Source organism: Saccopteryx bilineata, chromosome 4 (genome assembly GCF_036850765.1).
Source record: "Saccopteryx bilineata isolate mSacBil1 chromosome 4, mSacBil1_pri_phased_curated, whole genome shotgun sequence".
Taxonomy (NCBI): Eukaryota; Metazoa; Chordata; class Mammalia; order Chiroptera; family Emballonuridae; genus Saccopteryx; species Saccopteryx bilineata.
Window position 1 is genome coordinate 97,244,825 of NC_089493.1, and position 18,891 is coordinate 97,263,715.

The following is an 18,891-nucleotide window of genomic DNA, read 5'->3' on the forward strand; positions in this document are numbered from 1 at the left end:
CATAATTATAGATCTTGATATAAAACTTTTCTCCATTTCTCTTTTTCACAAGATAATCACTTTCCATTTGTCGTGTAGGGCTAGACCTATAGAATGTTTTCTGTCACTCACTCATCCCCTCACTCTCCCAACCAGCGCATATTATGAATGTTGGTGGAATCTCAAAGTGGCCAGAACAGCAAAGTGGAGATAGTATGCCATGCTGTCAGCTGCACCAGGATTGCCTTTTCCCATGATCACGCAGCTTTGTTTGATCTATTCAATTATCTTTCTTGTCCATTTTTATTATAAAAATACCTGCAGATAAAATCTTATTTTCACCAAGGAAGATTAGCCTTTATAGGTAGGACATACTTTTATCTAATTTCTATCAAGAAAAAATTTAGTGTTTCAAAACCAATATCATCATGTTTAATTAAATTCACCTGCTAGATGCTGGGTCATCCCCTAACAACATGAAAATATATTAGAATATTATACATCTTTATCCATCATCAATATTTGTCTTATTGCCTATCTTTATTATTTATCTAAATAATTTTTTCCTCCTCTTGACTTTATCTGTAACCTCAAGCACATAAAAACTTATTAAAATATGTCTTGTTTCTATAATTACATTCTGTTGTCCTTTTTTCAATTTCTAACCTCCTCCCCACCACCATTTTTCTCTCAATCTATTCCATTCAGACCATTTCAATGAACTATTTTCACTGAGGTCATATATAATATAGTTGAATACATCTTGTTTTTCTTTAACTAAAATTTAACTAAATTTAAAGGTAATAAATGCTAATGCAACAACATTCAAAAATGTAAAAAGAGGTCTAAGATGAAGTTTCCTCCTTACGTCTAACCCTACCTCTCAGTCCCCTTCCACAAAGTAAATTGTTATGGTTTGGAGGCATGTTTGGATGCAGTTTGGAGGCATGTATCTCGAATATTTAATATATATGCAATCATTTTTTTCTTCAAATGGTAGTATCCTCTTTTCTGCCCATTTTTACAATATTGTTAAATGCATAATTCAACTGGCAATAAAATAATGAAAATCCTTATGGGCCCAAAGTGATGATAGAGTATGAATACAGACAGGAAAGTAGATAACACTGCATATGCAAGTTTCAGTGTGTTTGTGTATTTTTTCTAATAATTTGCTTTCTTTCTGGTGTTAAAAGGAAAAGTGATATTGAAGTTATGCCTGTGATCATGATTAATATAAGAACTGTAAGTTTTATCAGAATTGTACACTTAATTACTTACTTTTACAGTCCTTTTTGACATACTATATAAACAATGATTAAGCTAGTCTATAGAGTGATTTTCTTCTTCCCCTTTCCTTCTCTCTTTCACCATCAATTCTAGCAGATTACATTACCTTTCTTAGAATTTAGCTTTTTATTGTTAAATAGCTTCATATTTCTATTACGAGAGTTTTCAGTTCTAAGAGTATAATTTGATCCATGGTAATAAAAGATAATCAACCACACTTATTCTTTCTTGTACTCACTCTCTCTTTTCCCCCAACTTTTCTAGTTACATAATTTATTCACTATCAAGAATTGTGACATTTACATTCTATCTTATTACTAAACTATTACATTTGTTTAACTATTAGTCCTGCAATCCTGATACTTAGTCTTCCAATTGTAGCCCTACAATTAGAGGCTCAGAGTTCTAGTGTTTTAATCTTACATTCACTGGATTTTTCATTATAGTATTTCTATTCATCTCTTGATTGCCTGAATATCAACCTCTCGCAGTGTCTTTAAGAGGGCCTCATGGTAACGATACCATCTGAGCTTTTGCATGTTCAAAAATGTTTATTGCCTCTATCTTAGAAAATAGAGGCAGCTCCACTATTTTATAGTGTTGAATACTGCCACAGACAAATCTGAATATGATCTCAACCATCAGAAAATAAAGAATGACTTAGGACGGATTGCTAAAAAACAAAAACAAAAAACAAACAAAAAAAACGTAGCTGTTGACATTCACATGTATTTGGGGATACAAACTCTGCAGGACTCTTTTTGAGGTTGTTGCTGCTGTGTAGTTGTTGAAATATTTGCTCTTATGTTATGCTCCCATGAAAATTGCCATACATTAAAAATATCATTTAATGCCAAATAGCAAATTTTAAGCAATAAGTACTCAAGCGTTATATATTAAATTCTTTTTTTCATTCCATCTAGGAGTCTTACTGTTAAATAGAGTGAGGCATAACTTGGGATTTCTGTCTCACTGATTTCACAAGCAGCCTGTCCTATGCAGTGATCTGCCCTGAGCCAGCCTATGTCTTTGTCTCTGCCTGAGACAAGGTTACATTTTTCTTCCATAAAAATTAGAGATTGTTAAACATTTCTAACATCCACCTATTTTATTTTCTTCCTTAAGTCATATGCTGCATTACTTTATTAAGTTTTAGTGAGTCCGTAGAGAGCTTTCCTTTAATCACTAAGGAGACTGATTTGTATTCTAGCATCTTCAAAACACGTGTGTAACAAATGTACCTCTGATGCCAATGGACTCGCTGTTTTTCTGGACGTAATTATTGGATACCTAATTCATATTCTCTGATGAGATGTCAGTCAGTTGTAAATTCCTTAGTGAGACTTTGCGTAATGATGTTAGCTAATTTTACTGAGTACTAAGTGCCTGGTTTGTACTAAGCCCTTTAATATATTTTCTGGTTGAATGGTTTAGCACATTTAATCCCAATTATAAAACTAGGTAGACACTGTCGATACATTTTACAGAGGAGAAAACTGAGTCCCAAAAACATTAGTAACTCACCTGGGATCACACAGCTCAAGAGGGGCAGAGCCATAATTTGAAGCCAGGTATTCTGATTCCAGAACCCAAATATTTTGCCGCAACCCAGCCTGTGTCTGGGACCACAATGTTACTAAAATACTTTCATAGTGTTTCCATTTGATATCATTGAGAGAGGGATGTTATGACTTACCATTAGGGATACAGATATCCTTATCCTGGTTCATATTAACATTAAAACAATGGTTAATCCAAAAAATTGTGCTGTAGTCAAGACAGTTTTTACTATTTTCAGTTGTGTAAATTTTTTACTTTTTAATACATTCTTTAATATTAACATTGAGTGTAACATTAATATCTCTAGAGAGATTGTTAAGGATTAAAGGTGAATGCATACACACTTTTGAAAATGGTTCTATAAATTACAGATCTGTACCAGGCTCTTCAGGCTCCTGGTTATGCAGAAGGCAGGGCTGGAAGTGGGACTTGATTATTTACTGGCTTTGCCTCTCACCTGTGCTCTTTGGGAAACAATAGTAACAGTATCATTATCACATCCTCATGCTTTTCAACTTAAGGCATGATAAAGTTGCAGTGAGTGCAATTTCTTTTGGGGAATAAAACTTCTCCCTCTTCTGTAGTTATTTGCAAAGTGAATAAAAGCAAAACAAAACAGAGAAAAAAACTTGAGTGAGTTGCTCTGGAAAATATGCTGCAACAGAAAAAAACAGAACAAAACAAAAACATTGTTATCAGGCGAAAATAACACATTTGAATAAATATTTATGTATGTTTTCATAGTTTTCTGGCTGATGCTCCTTCATGTACCTTGCAGGCAGTTACAGAAATAACAATAAATCATAAATAAGGAGTAAAATGAACTCCATGAAAGTCTCTGATTACTCCATTACTGAAACCCAGCTTAGCAAATTATTTCCTTTTCTTCCCAGTATATTTCTGTAAATAATCCAAAACAAACCTGTTGGATTTATAGAATATAGTTAATGTAAATTAAAGTAAGGCTATGAACAGAGCTGGTAAGAAATTAATTCATATTTCCCTGTGGGAAAAAGAAAATAGTGTCTTTGGAAAACAAATCTACCAGAAACCAAATGTGTGGTTTGGGTTGAGAAATACATTTTTAAAATAATCTATTAGAGTTATAGAGCTTCTATATTGTAATTTGAACCCCCAAAGATCATATAATACCACCCAATTCTTTTCTTTATTAATATATATTTGGCCAAAACATAATTTTCTTATTCCTGTTTGTTTTAGGAAATCTGGACCTTCATATCCCCTTATGTTGGAGAATTTTCTAACATTGTAACTCCTATACAAATCTCCTGCGAATAACCCTACACACATCTAATCCATTATGGATATTCACTCTCCAAATTTAATACAAAAAGAAAAAAATCAAGTGATTTGTAAATCATAACTCTGGATTATAATTTTATAAAGATTTGATCTATTATTAATTAAAGATTATATATAATTTTAAGTATGTTCAAAATGCATGAGAGTACCTGATAATGCAAGATGATCCTCATGCTTCTTGGTAGAAATTATATGAAATAAATTCCAGTATTGCCAAAAATATATTTTTGAAGTAACTGGATATTGGCTCTATTTTTGAAAAAGAAGTTGAGGCTTCCCAAGTGAGTTCACAGTGAGGTGGAAACTAATATCTATTTTTCTCAAATGTGTTAGACAAAGTCACCAGAAACAATGTTAGAGGCTAAAATTAGCCATTGTAATAAAGCATAAGGCAATACTGTTATGTGCTGTCACTGTGTCCCAAAATATAATATGTTTTCATATAATTCAGTGGTTTTTATATGTTGAAGTCATTCAAACAACCTTTTTTGCCTTTGTCTATATGTGTGATGCAAACAATCAGTTTTGTAGGCTCAGCACTTTTTAAGTATTTTGATTTAATACAGGCACAGACTTCACGTAATTATTACACTCAGAATGAGGTATGCAGCATATATTATTTTTACTTAATATGCCATGTGCTTTTCAACAGAATTTAAGTCTATTTTATACATAAGAATTAATGAATATCCCTTTAATTAAAAACAACTTGAAGGCACAATCAATTAGTCAAAACAACTATACCAACCCAGAAAATTTCAAATCACAATGGCAAGCTTAAGTTATTGCACAATAGAGGCAAAGGAGAATGCACAGTAAGGAATAGTTCTAAAATCCCACATCAAATAACTGAAATTAAGTTCATGAAATTAAGTTCATCACTGGAGTGACTGTGGAAGAAAATATTACCATTAACGTTCTCCCTGGAGAATTTTTAAAATAATAAATGCACTCATCTGATGAATTCAGCATTGGTCTTATTTGGAAATTAAATAGTAAGTTAAAAATATGGTATTATTTGATTAATGACAGATATAGGCCTATTTTATCTACAAATTCCTAATGCACTATAGATTTATTGCAAGGCATTTATGAATTCCTATGTCACCAAGTTTTGTAGACTAATTAAATCAAATATATTTATACTTTTCACTAATTTTCTAAGATAGCTAGTGTTTAGAATTTAACTAAATTAATTCATGGTATTGCTGCTTCTGGATTTATTTTGTTTGGCCAAGTTACCAGTAGGGACCTTAAACTGACACTAGTCCCCTGATGTAAGTACTTGCCCTAGAGAGCAGTTCATAGAGTCACAAGTTAATTCCTGATGACTTCTCCAACAACCCTTGTGATAAACAGTCTCTCTTGCCTCCCAGTGCCAACGTGCCTTATGTATTCTTGGATAGAGAAGGCAGTTTACCAAAATCCAACTCTTTTGGTTTAAATTGACCAAACTGGCCCTATCCCAGGAACTCCAAAGCACTCCATCTTCAAACTCTTTTTTTTTTTAATAAATTTTTATTAATGGTAATGGGATGACATTAATAAATCAGGGTACATATATTCAAAGAAAACATGTCTAGGTTATTTTGTCATTAAATTATGTTGCATACCCCTCGCCCAAAGTCAGATTGTCCTCCGCCACCCTCTATCTAGTTCTCTGTGCCCCTCCCCCTCCCCCTAACTCTCTCCCTCCCTCCCTCCCATGTCCTCCCTCCCCCACCCCTGGTAACCACCACACTCTTGTCCATGTCTCTTAGTCTCATTTTTATGTTCCACCAATGTATGGAATCATGTAGTTCTTGTTTTTTTCTGATTTACTTATTTCACTCCGTATAATGTTATCAAGATCCCACTATTTTGCTGTAAATGATCTGATGTCATCATTTCTTATGGCTGAGTAGTATTCCATAGCATATATGTGCCACATCTTCTTTATCCAGTCTTCTATTGAAGGGCTTTTTGGTTGTTTCCATGTCTTGGCCACTGTGAACAGTGCTGCAATGAACATGGGGCTACATGTGTCTTTACGTATCAATGTTTCTGAGGTTTTGGGGTATATACCCAGTAGAGGGATTGCTGGGTCATAAGGTAGTTCTATTTGCAGCTTTTTGAGGAACCACCATACTTTCCTCCATAATGGTTGTACTACTTTACAGTCCCACCAACAGTGAATGAGGGTTCCTTTTTCTCCACAGCCTCTCCAACATTTGCTATTACCCATCTTGTTGATAATAGCTAATCTAACAGGGGTGAGGTGGTATCTCATTGTAGTTTTGATTTGCATTTCTCTAATAACTAATGAAGCTGAGCATCTTTCATCTTCAAACTCTTAATAAAGGCATGTGCCCCAGGACTTGTCTCTCTCTCTCTGCACTTTGCCTTGACTTCCCCATGCTGCCCTTTTGGTGTGTTATGTATTTCCTCCAAGGCCTATGAATAATATACTTCTCTATTTCAATTTATCTTGAGGTCTGTTGTTGAACCACAACTCACCAACTGGTGCCCTGAGCTCCACCTAACAAATGCTGTTTAAATGAAGTCACAACAGCTAGTCACTATTGTGTTTAAGACACAAGCTTAATAAACATGTCTGGCAAAGTCAGTGCCCCCAGATTCCGTGGGTTCCATTCATTTCCCATTCTCCATTGTAGGGGCCTTAGTGCTAGGTAATTAGGGTTGGCCAAGATACAATAAGATGAAGTGACATGGGTTGCTTCAAGGCATGCCGACACAGCTAGGAACTTTGATACCTACTCCATTCCTCATTTCCTGTCCTGCCATGACCTTAGAGTACATGTCTTCTAAACAGCATGACCATGAGATGTAGAAGGATCACCTTACCCATACCGGTCTATATATGAATGAGAAAGTAACCATCTTATGTTAAGCAGTGAAGGTTTTAGGTTTATCTGCTACAATGGCTGGTGTTAATTATGCTGAGCAATGCTAAGTGAAATAAATCAGTCACAAAAGACAAATATCATATGATTCCACTTATGTGACGTAATTAGAGTAGTCAGCTTCATAGAGATAGAAAGTAGAATAGTGGTTTCCAAGGGCTGTGGGCAGAAGAGCATGGGGAGTTGTTTTTTAAAGGGTACAAAGTTTCATTTTTACAAGAAAGAAAGAGTTCTGCATATTAGATGCACAACAATGTGTATGTACTTAATACTGTTGAACTGTCCTCTTAAAAATGTTTAGGATGGTAAAATTTTTAATATTTATTTATTTATTTTGAGAGAGAGAGAGGGAGAGAGAGAAAGGCAGGGAGAGGAGCAGAAAGCATCAATTCATAGTTGCTACTCATATGTGCTTTGAATGGGCAAGCCCAGGGTTTTAAATAGGCAACCTAAGTCAGTGTTGCTTTATTCACTGCACCACCACTGGTCAAGCAAGATTGTAAATTTTATGCTATGCATATTTTAAAACAATTAAAAATATAAATTAAAGAAAAATTAAGGTGTCAGAGTGGAAATGTAGTCTGTTTTTGTTTTAAAAAAATCTTGCAAAGACTAAGTCTCCATTGCATAGAACTCCAAGGTAATCCCCTCAAGAGTGTTCCAAAAGAGTTCTAAACTGTGGCCATATAATTGGAATAAGAATAGAACAGCTTTATCCAAAATGACTGTCTAGGTTCATTCAATATCTGAAGAAAAAAGTGCTTTCTGGCTAAATATTTCATTTTTAAAAATCACAATGTCCATTAGTGAGTTAAAAACTCTGAGGGATTAGTGAAACTATATATACATAACACATAGATACAGATAACAGGACAGGAAATCCCAGAGGGAAGGGGGAGGGACTTAGGGGGAAGAAGCAAAGAAGGTGTAATGAGGAACACAAGAGTGGAGAGTGAGGGTGTTATATGGAGTGGGACACTTGAATTCATGTTAACACAATAAATTAAAATTAATAAAAGTTTTTAAAAAGCCATAAAACTCTGAGAAATCTTATAGAGAAAAGAGAAAACAAACAAAAACAAAATAAAACATAAAAAATGTTTTTAGTTTGTGTGATCAGCCTTTCTTCATCATTTAGCTAATGACTTTGAAAAATGTTTTGCATAATACTACTCTCTGAAATAAATATATTTATCCACAATGCTCTTTTCAAAATGCTGAAATAGCATCTCCGAAATGACATGTTAAACTATTATGTTTGTTTACAAAATGTTTCATTTTTTTCAACACATATTTATAATTTGACTTAAAGAGCAAACTGTCATGATCAGGCCTAATTAAGCATTACAGGAGTAAAGCTAAAAGTTGTTCCTGGCAGATAAATGCATGTATTTAAATACATATATAAGCACACAAATGAGCAGACACATACACAAACAGCCAACATTTAATTGAATACTTACTATGAACTGGATGCTATGCTAATGAATTACACGTCCCTAACCTCATCAAATCATCACAACAGTCCTATGACAAAGTATTATTATTACCAGGATTTTAAGATGAAAAAACTGAGGTCTCAAGAGGTTAAGAAACTTTCTCAAGGTCACATGATTAGCAAATGAGCATAATTCAATATAAGCCAGAGCTACAAGATTCTAGCATCAAGTTCTAGGTCATTATTATATATGGAGCACTTTTCTATAGGTACAGATCTGAATCAATTAAATATTCCATTCTGTAGAAAGAACCCTTCTCATTAAAAGGAAAAACAAAACAAACAACAAAACAAAGGTATAACTCAAATATCAAAAAAGTGGTCATCCAAGTTTCCTTAAGCTATAATTTTTTATTTAAAAATTTCAATTTATTTTGTTATTTTCTTTTTACAGTGTCATAACAATATAGTGTATTAGTTTTTCCCTGTTTTGTATGAATATTTGGTCTTTGTAGTAATGAGGATAATTATTGTGTAGTAATACTTTTAATTAAAGAACTGAATCATCTCAGAATTAGAAAGATTTAAGATAAAAATTGGCCTGACATTTACATTTTTTAATATCTTATATGGTTTTCAGTCCTTAAGTATAGAAAACGTATCTTCAGATGCATTCTTTTCTTAAATGTTTTATTAAATTTATTAGGATGACATTAGTTAATAAAAGAATATAGGTTTCAAGTATACAATTCTATGTGAACCTAAAAGTTGAAAAACAATAATAGATTAAAAAAAAGAAACAGAGTCCAGTGTACACATATGACATGAAATGGAAGCGCATTGGGTTAAGGGCTAGGCTAAGAATTGAGAGTCTGGTGCTACCTACTTCTACTTCTATCCTTATCTAACTACCCCTTTTCTTGACAACATTCATCAACTTTTCCATGCTTCTGTTTACTTAATTGAAAAATGTGGAGAGAGGCCAAACTAGTTGACCTCTATGGTCTTTTCCAAAGACACAAACCTATGGCATGAAGTACTTACTAGAAGAATAGGAGATGAGAGTTTCTACACCATGGTGGAAAAGGTATTCACTTTAAATTTGGGACAAATCAACTCTCTAAACTGAAACAAGCCAACTCCTTGTTGTACTTGAGGGTGCATCACTTATTTTAATAAAAGTTTATATACACAGATGAATGCAGGGCACAGACAGCTCTTTAAGGAGAAGGCAGCAGAGTTTAGTGGAAGTTCATTTTGCTGTTACCTCTGAACTATTGTGTATTGTAAAATTCAGCTCGAAAAGCAGTTCTTTCTTCATCTAATTTCTCTGTCCTCTATGGCTGACCTCTAGGATGCTGATAAAATTTTCCCATCCTTGAAGATTAAAAAAAGGGGGGGGCGGGAAGAGCATTGGATATGCTAATTATAAAATATAGGACTCAGAAAAAAACAGTCAGGTAGCTGGCCTCTTGTTTCTGAGTTTCATCTGGAGTCATTATGAATAGTAGAAAAGCAATGGAAAAGAGCTATATGTTTTCTCTGTCACCTCTGCACTTGTCCTGCTGATGTTATGAAAGTAAGAGAGGAAAAACAAGAACTGTATGAGATAGGTCATACCCATATGCTAACACCAAGGTTTCTTTTGAGGCAAAATGTTCAAAGATAGGAATCAAACAACAAGAAAAAAGATAAACATTACGTATTATAAATAGTAGCTGGTATTGTATAAGAGTATAAGCAACCAGCTTAAGTTTCTGGCCCCAGATTGCTTTGTAAGTTTAAAAGAAAAAGAAAGGAAGGAAGAAAAAAGTACCAATCTAAGTAGCCTCAGCTGGAAAACGAATGTATTTATATTATTACTGCATATAAGTAACTGTCATTGAATAGATGAATGTTTCCATAATCTCCTTCATTCTCAAAATGTCACTGCAAATATTAGTCCTGTTTATTGTTATTCCCCCTTCTTCTACCTGTTTCCATTACTCTGTATTAAAAATTCAACTGGTCACTTTTTTTCCAAGTTTCTGCTGGCTGACATTTGGCCACTTTCGTGCCTCTAAGTAGGATAGTCTTAATACTGCAAGGGGGGGGCATAGAGATTCCTTTTTTAAAATTATTTTTTAATTACGGTTGACATATAATATATACCTAACAAACTGATCACCATAATAAGTAAAATCCCCATCTGACCCATACATAGTTATTACAAAGTTATTGAGTATATGCCTTATACTGTTCTTTACATCTCCATGACTGGTTTAATAACTGGCAATTCTTACTTCTTCAGGAATTCCTTTCTTGAGTTGCTAGTCTCCAGAATATTCTCTTTCTCTTTCCTCTCCCTCTTCATTCATTCACTTCAACCTTATCTCTTCCCAGTCCTAGTTTTGTAACTGAGCTTTTGTTGCTACCTCAGAATGAATACCTGAGCCTTCATGTTCTCATAATTATAAATCATGTCATGTCAGATGATCTTTTTTTTTGTATTTTTCTGAAGTTGGAAATGGGGAGGCAGTCAGACAGACTCCTGCATGCTCCCAACTGGGATCCACCCAGCGTGCCCACCAGGGGGCAATACTCTGCCCATTTGGGGCACTGCTCTGTTGTGACCAGAGCCATTCTAGAGCCGGAGGTAGAGGCCATAGAGCCATCTCCAGCGCCTGGGCCAACTCTGCTCCAGTGGAGCCTTGGCTGTGGGAGGGGAAGAGAGAGACAGAGAGAAAGGAGAGGGGGAGGGGTGGAGAAGCAGATGGGCACTTCTCCTGTGTGCCCTGGCCGGGAATCAAACCCGGGACTCCCGCACGCCAGGCCGACACTCCACCACTGAGCCAACCGGCCAGGGCTCAGATGATCTTTTGTTCCCCTTTCTACAGTTACTAACAAACTGTTTTCCACTTATTTCAATGAAATTGTTCTTGCTCACTGTTTCTCTCTCTGAAGTTCAAGTCATCATCACGTTAGCCAGTTGGAGTATGACCATTGATTGACAAGTCAAGAAGCCAGAGAAGGCAGCTAGGATTTACATCTTCATTTGTTTTCTTTTCCCCTCTACTTCCTCATGTCCACATGGGAATTTACATTAGAAAAAGAAGCTTGCAAACTGGTAGCAAGCATTCCTAAATAGTAGCTCCAAGTTATCTTTCTTGTCAACTGTTACAGTGCATTCTGTCTTTCTCTTCACTTGATATAGTCTTTAAATAATTTAACAATTTCATTTTTCCATAGACCAGCCATAGAAAATAGGCTCAGGGCTTAAAGTACCCCTTACATAGCAGGAGATTTATATGTTCTGGTATAAAGGAAAGTTGCAAGGACCCGGTAGACACTAGTAAGTCATTTTTAAAATATTAAAATAGTACAAGACATTCAAACTCTTCCTTCAAATTCAGACTCATTTTTTTATAAGTCTGTTCTCAAAATTAGCTTCTCAAGTCTCAGATGAAAACATTTTGAGAATAAAATCAAACTCACTGATAAAGAAGAAGCCAGTACTTCCTCCTGTTAAGGACTAGACTCTCCGTACACCCTCAAATCTGGGCTGGCCTGTGACTGATTGATTTTGGTCTGCTGAATGTGGCTGATGTGATAGTAGGTCAGTTCCAAGTCTGAGTTCCACTCACTCTCTGGCTCCTCTGCCGTGCCCTGAGAACAGCCTGGGATAGACTGTTGGTTGATGAAAAAAAAAAAAACTACTTCAGCCCCAAAGCAGCCACCTGCTCAGCAAAGACCAGAAGAGCCTTGCCAAGCTCAGCCAAAATCAGCAGAGTGGTATAGATGACCTGCTTTTTACACATGAGTGAGACTTCTTTAAATAAAGTCTATGTTACTAAAAAAAATTAAAAAAAATAAAAGGAGCTAGTACTTAATCCTATCTCACTGTAGGTCAATTTAAGAGATTTGGACTCAGCTGAACCAACAGGGACAAACAATTAATTACTAGGGTTCTTCTCTCTTGGGTATTATGACCATGGGCTGGTCAGTAAACTGTTCTGACTACCATGGCTTCACCTGTTTTATGAAGTTTATAGTTTCAAAGTGCCATATCCTAGTGAGCATGTACAATCCCATGGAGATAAATAGGAGCATCACCAACTTTATAGACTAGGTACATTTATCAAGTGTTTGTTTTTAATGTGTAATTATACTTCAGTGCATATATTCATGTCTTGCTGTATGCAGAGTTACTATCATTGGAATTGTACTATATGCCTATATAGGTCAATTAAAGGATAGGTATTGACAAAAGAAAATACATTTTCTCAGCCATGTACCATTTAAGGATACTATTCTTTGGTGGCATAGCAAAGGACTGTGGAAGACTCAAAAGCAGAAATGAGACAAATCCATTTCACACTGCTTTGTATAGATACAGACGTCTCTCAGACAACTACACAAAGATATGCTTTGAAATAAAGGAACCAAAAAATAGAATGAAGTTAACAAATAAAATGGAATAGAGAGAAAAAGAAAGAATAAAAGATCAAAAGAATATAGAAGATAAGGGAAAATGTAATAAGAAAAAAATAGAAAGAAGGGGAAAAAAACGTAGGGAAAAAGAAAAGAAAACAAAGTTTCTCTGAAAGTCTTCCCATGTACCACACACTAATTAATAATATTATGCATTTTTTAATGTGGCATCATGCTTTATAAAGGCAAATATGTCTGTAACAAGAATCAGCTCTGCTTCTTTCAATCTAAATGAGTGTATGCTTTGGGGAGTACAATACTAATTCTTTTAGAGCCAGGGGTTTTCTCTTCTTTGTCCCCTTGGCCCTTGGAGCCAGCAACTCCAATTCCATACAAAGGTCATCAAAGCAAAAGAGCTGCCTTGTTAGGCCTTATGCAGAATGTTGTAAAATTTCCATGGAGGTTTTTAATCCCTCTGCAGTCACACTCAGTATACACAGGCTATTTGTAGAATTAGTGCTAAACCTAGGGAAAAAAATGGATTCCTGGGGATACTTAGATGGACATGAGGAATAGCAAAAGATTGCCATAGTCAAAGTCTTCTAGAGAAAGAAAGAATACTTTTAATCTAATTATTTCACTTCAAGATATCCTCGTATAATCTAATCTCTAAATGTTCAGTGTGGTCACAAAACAACTAACCTTAAAATACTGTACCGTTAAAAGGAACATTCTTTTAACTTTCATAATTTCAAGAATTCCCAAGTTTAGTGCTATTTCTAAAAACAGCATAAATATACTGAGTATGAGTGCAGAAGGATTAAAACTCTAAATTGGCCTGACCAGGTGGTGGTGCAATGGATAGAGCATCGGACTGGGATGTGGAAGGACCCAGGTTCGAGACCCTGAGGTAGCCAGCTTGAGCGCGGGCTCATCTGGCTTGAGCAAAGAGCTCACCAGCTTGGACCCAAGGTCGCTGGCTCCAGCAAGGGGTTACTCGGTCTGCTGAAGGCCCACGGTCAAGGCACATGTGAGAAAGCAATCAATGAACAACTAAGAAGTCGCAATGCGCAACGAGAAACTGATGATTGATGCTTCTCATCTCTCTCCGTTCCTGTCTGTCTGTCCCTGTCTATCTCTGCCTCTGTAAAAAAAAAAAAAAAAAAAAAAAAAAAAAAACAAAAAAAAACAAAAAAAAACCTCTAAATTGCTACTACCATATTTTTTGCTCCATAAAACACACTTTTTTTCCCCAAAAGTGGAGAGGAAAATGCTCATGCATCTTATGGAGTGAATGTTCATTTTTTTAAACTGCTGTGGGGCACTGCAGGGTAAACATATGTAGAATTAGCGCCAGTGGGAGCATAATCATACCTGCCACGGTGGCATGTCGAACCCTGGAATCTGCTGAGTGATCTCTTGGTTCTGGTTTCCACAGTTGCAGCACAGGAGGGAAGGTGAGCGACATTGTATGGGCACATTCATCTGGCATCATCCAGGTTAGACATGAGAGGCATGCTGCTGCGGTGGAGGGCTGCACTGCAGCTGCTGGAGCTCTGTGTGAAGTGCTGACATCACTTGTTGCCAGCCTAATAGCATTTCATTGGCCGGCTGGCTGGCAGATAGGGGAGGAGCCAAGGGTGCTAGAGGACTTCTGAAAAATTCTGCCGTATTAGTGCTTGACCAGTTTAAAGCACATATTAGTGAAACCACACACACACACACACACACACACACACACACACACACAAACCTTAAAGATGTGAAGACTCATCTAGCTGTAATTCCTGGAGGTCTTACCAGCCAGTTGCAATCTCTCCACGTTTCCATCAACAAACAATTTAAAGTCTTTATGTGAGAAGGGCGAAACGAATGGATGGCTGCTGGTAATCATGATCTGACACCAACTGGATGAATGAAGAGACCCACCATCACACACGTTTGTGAATGGGTGAAAACATCATGGCAGTCAGTGAAAAATGAAACACTGGTACGGTCATTCAAAAAATGTGGCATTAGCAATGCCTTAGATGGCACTGAAGATGGTATCATATATGAAAATAGCAAAGAAAGTGATACCAGTCATTGTGAGGAGCTGAGCCTCTTAAATTCTGACACTAATGTGATGATGAGTTCCTGGGCTTTCCGGACAACTAGAAGAGTATTTGAACATTAAAGTCTCTTCTCATTTGTTAGTAACAGTGCTAATGGTTGTTAATACTGCTGTTAAGTTTACATTGTTGAAATATTATTGTGGTATATTTTATTAAATATTTTAATACGCCATTTGGTTCAGAATATATATATATTTTTATTTTCATCCATAAAACCCTAGGTGTGTCTTATGGTCAGGTATGTCTTATGGAGTGAAAAATACGGTATTTACTCACATGGGATCTTACCTAGCATGTAATAAATTCCAAATAAATGCTACTTATTATTATGTCATACTAATCTCAGCTGGAACAGGCCCTGGCAGGTTGGCTCAGTGGTACAGGGTCAGCCCAGCATGTGGATGTCTCAGGTTTGATTTCTGGTCAGGACACACAAGAGAAGTGCTCATCTGCTTCTCCACTCCTCCTCCTCCTCCTTTTCTCTCTCTCTCTCTCTCTCTCTCTCTCTCTCTCTCTCTCTTCTACTTCTTTCTTGCAGCCATGGCTCGATTGGAGTGAGTTGGCTCCAGGCACTGAGGATGGCTCCATGGCCTCCACCTCAGGCTCTTAAAAATGGCTCCAGTCACAATGTAGCAAGGGCCCCAGATGGTCAGAGCATCGCCCCCTAGTGGGTTTGCCGAGTATCTTCTGGTCTCAGCACATGCGGGAGTCTGTCTCTGCCTCCCCTTCTCACACTAAATTTAAAAAAATAAAATTAAAAATTGAAACAATCAGAATAATTTTTTAAGTGCACACATTTAATAATTGACATACATACCTAAGAAATTAAAAACATGCAAGAATTTAATATCTGGGTCACATTTATGGTTTGCATATTTTTATAATAGATTCTTTTATGTGTTGCACAATGACTGAGAATACAAACATGATGTCAGACTTAGCTACATGTGAAAACAGCCCTGTAAGTAGTTATCTACCATGAGTGTTAAATTATAGTTCTCTAGGATTTGTTCAGATATTCCATAAACTGAGAATAATTAAATATATAGCAGTACTTCATTTTGTAAATGTTAAATTAGACTATTTATGTAAGATCCTCTGTTTAATATCTTTTCTGTGGTAAAACTCATTAAATATTATGTAATGTTATTTTATTATTTCTTTGCTTCTATTTCCTTGTCTTTGTTTAATTAGTAATAATATCTTATCTTTATGCTTTAAAAAAAATGTCCTAGATAGGACCAGTCATGCCCATACAGAATGTCTACAAGAAGGAGAAAGCCAGGGACATCAAAGAGGAAGATAAGAACTTCAAGGCATTTGCCAGTCTTCGCATGGCTCGTGCCAATGCCCATCACTTTGGCATCCGGGCAAAAAGAGCCAAGGAAGCTGCAGAACAAGATGTTGAGAAGAAAAAATAAAGTGCTGTTGGCAACTTGTGATAAAAAAAAAATCCTAAAAACTTTATAATAGATACAATTGATAGTCCCCTTTGATGGTTCTCCTGAGTTTATCAGGCAAGTCTGGCAAAGGTTTTCCATTACTCTATGGCATGCTGTTGGAATCACAGAAAGCTGCCATGAAATTTCAATGTAAAAGGTAGAACCAAAAATGAAAACTTTTAACTTTGGAGAAATGTATTAATTCGACTAGTATCTTAGAGTTTGCATGTGAGAGACAATATAGTGTAGTAAAAAGTATAGCTTTGGACTCAAGACAAGCTGAGTTTTAAATCTCTATTTCACCACCGGATATGTGGCCTTGGAATATTAGCTCAACCTGTTTCCAGCTGAAACACTCCTGTGAGACAGGGCTGTTGGAGAGGGTACAGTTGTATTCTGAGTGCCATGGCCCCTCATTGTTCTTACTGGGAAATTTCTGTATATTTTGTTCAATAACATCTTTCCAAATTTGATGATAGACTTTGCTAATTTTGACCAACTTAAAAGATGTTTATCTGAAGAGACCTTTTTTTAAGTAACTCATGCCACTATTCTGGAAGTCAACTTCCAAGTCTATCCATTTTTGAGGTACATATTTTGGTGTTATGTTGACAGGTACATGCAAGTTAATGATAGCTATATTTTCTTGTCAGGTTGTTCCTTTAAATATTATATACAATGCACTTCGTTTCATTTAAAGTCTATTCTGTTAAAATATAAATATTGCTACACTACTTTATTTTGGTTAATATATCAGTAATAACTTCTTTCTTACTACTTTATTTAAGCCCTTTTTTTGTAGTTTATGTTTGTAATTTGCTTTCCGTTAAATTCTTTTTACCTTTTGATTGTATGAATTATTCTTGAATTATTTTTCTCTTTCCTGTTTTGGAAATTATATAAACTAATTAGATTTTTTTAGATGATCCTTTAAAAAAGTATGTACAGTTAACCATGAATTAATTGGGCATGTGTCTATCCTTCTGAATGCAATAAGAAGCCCAAGTAGCATCTAAACCTTTATTGAATAAGCTTATTTGTGATCCCATTATTGCTGCTCAATATTAGAATTCTATTTAGAAGTATTTTTGATTACTTTTCATGTTTGATCAAAACATAAAAAATGTTTTAATCAGTATTCTTATTTATAATAGTTGGTAATTAAACATATTGTTTTTTATCAAATATCATGGTTTACCCTTTTTCGTATATGCCCTTGTATCTAATAATAATTTTGCTTTAGTATAGATAAAATATTCATTTTGTATATGTTATAGATATGTTTCAACCACTTTATATTATATTTACATATGCAAGAGGTCTGAAATAAAACATGTCCATTTTCAGTTGAATTTTACTTGAGATGATATAAAATGTTTCTAAAAAGTAGTCTGTCTCTGTTTAACATCTAAATCATAACATGTTATAGATATATAAATGGCTACAGAAATTTATTTTTTCCTAACTAGTGTGGATTTATCTGTATTTATCTTAGGTTATCATAAAATTTTTTTAAGGAACACAACCTTAAATCTTGAATATTCTGAAAGTTTATTTTTAAATAATGCATATAAAAATTGTGTCTGACCTGTGGTGGCACAGTGGATAAAGCGTCGACCTGGAACGCTGAGGTTGCCGGTTCAAAACCCTGGGCTTGCCTGGTCAAGGCACATATGGGAGTTGATGCTTCCTGCTCCTCCCTCCCTCTTCTCTCTCTCTCTCTCTCTCTCACACACACACTCTCTCTCCTCTCTAAAAATTAATAAAAGAAAAATTAAAAAAAAAGAATGTACTTTTAAAAAAAATTGTTTCCATTTCTCTCCTTTGAAACTCCTTTCATACATGTGTGTGTGTGCTTCTCAACCTATACTTCTCATTTCATAAATAGTTTTTTGCCTCTCTTTCACTTTGTGTTAAAATTGGCTGAAATAATGAGATTGATTTCAATTCTATTTAGCTCAGTATTTATCCTTTATATTAATTTTTAAAGTTTCAAATACTGTTTTTTATATTTATAAATGTTAAAGTGTTTTATCTAATTTTAATAATTATTTCTTCTTATTTTTAATTTCTATTTTAATAGATATTAAATTATTTATCTATTTAATGCTTTTAAATGCTTTGTCAAACTAGCACTAATTAATTGAATCAGAGTGAATTATTTTTCTAATAATAATTGGTAATAAACTACCCCAAATATGTGACTTAAAACAATCATTTATTCTTTTTCCCTGATATACCGGTCAACAGTGGGGGATTTGTATCTAAAAAGTGTTTGCCTGGGCTTGGCTCCATGTCTGCTTTGCATTTCTTTTATCCTCATACTTTCGTGGCCATGATGGGAAGACAGTCCAACCTTAAAAGCACAATTTACATTTCTGCTTCTATCACATCTGCTAATGTCCCCTTGGCCTAACAATATCACATAGGTA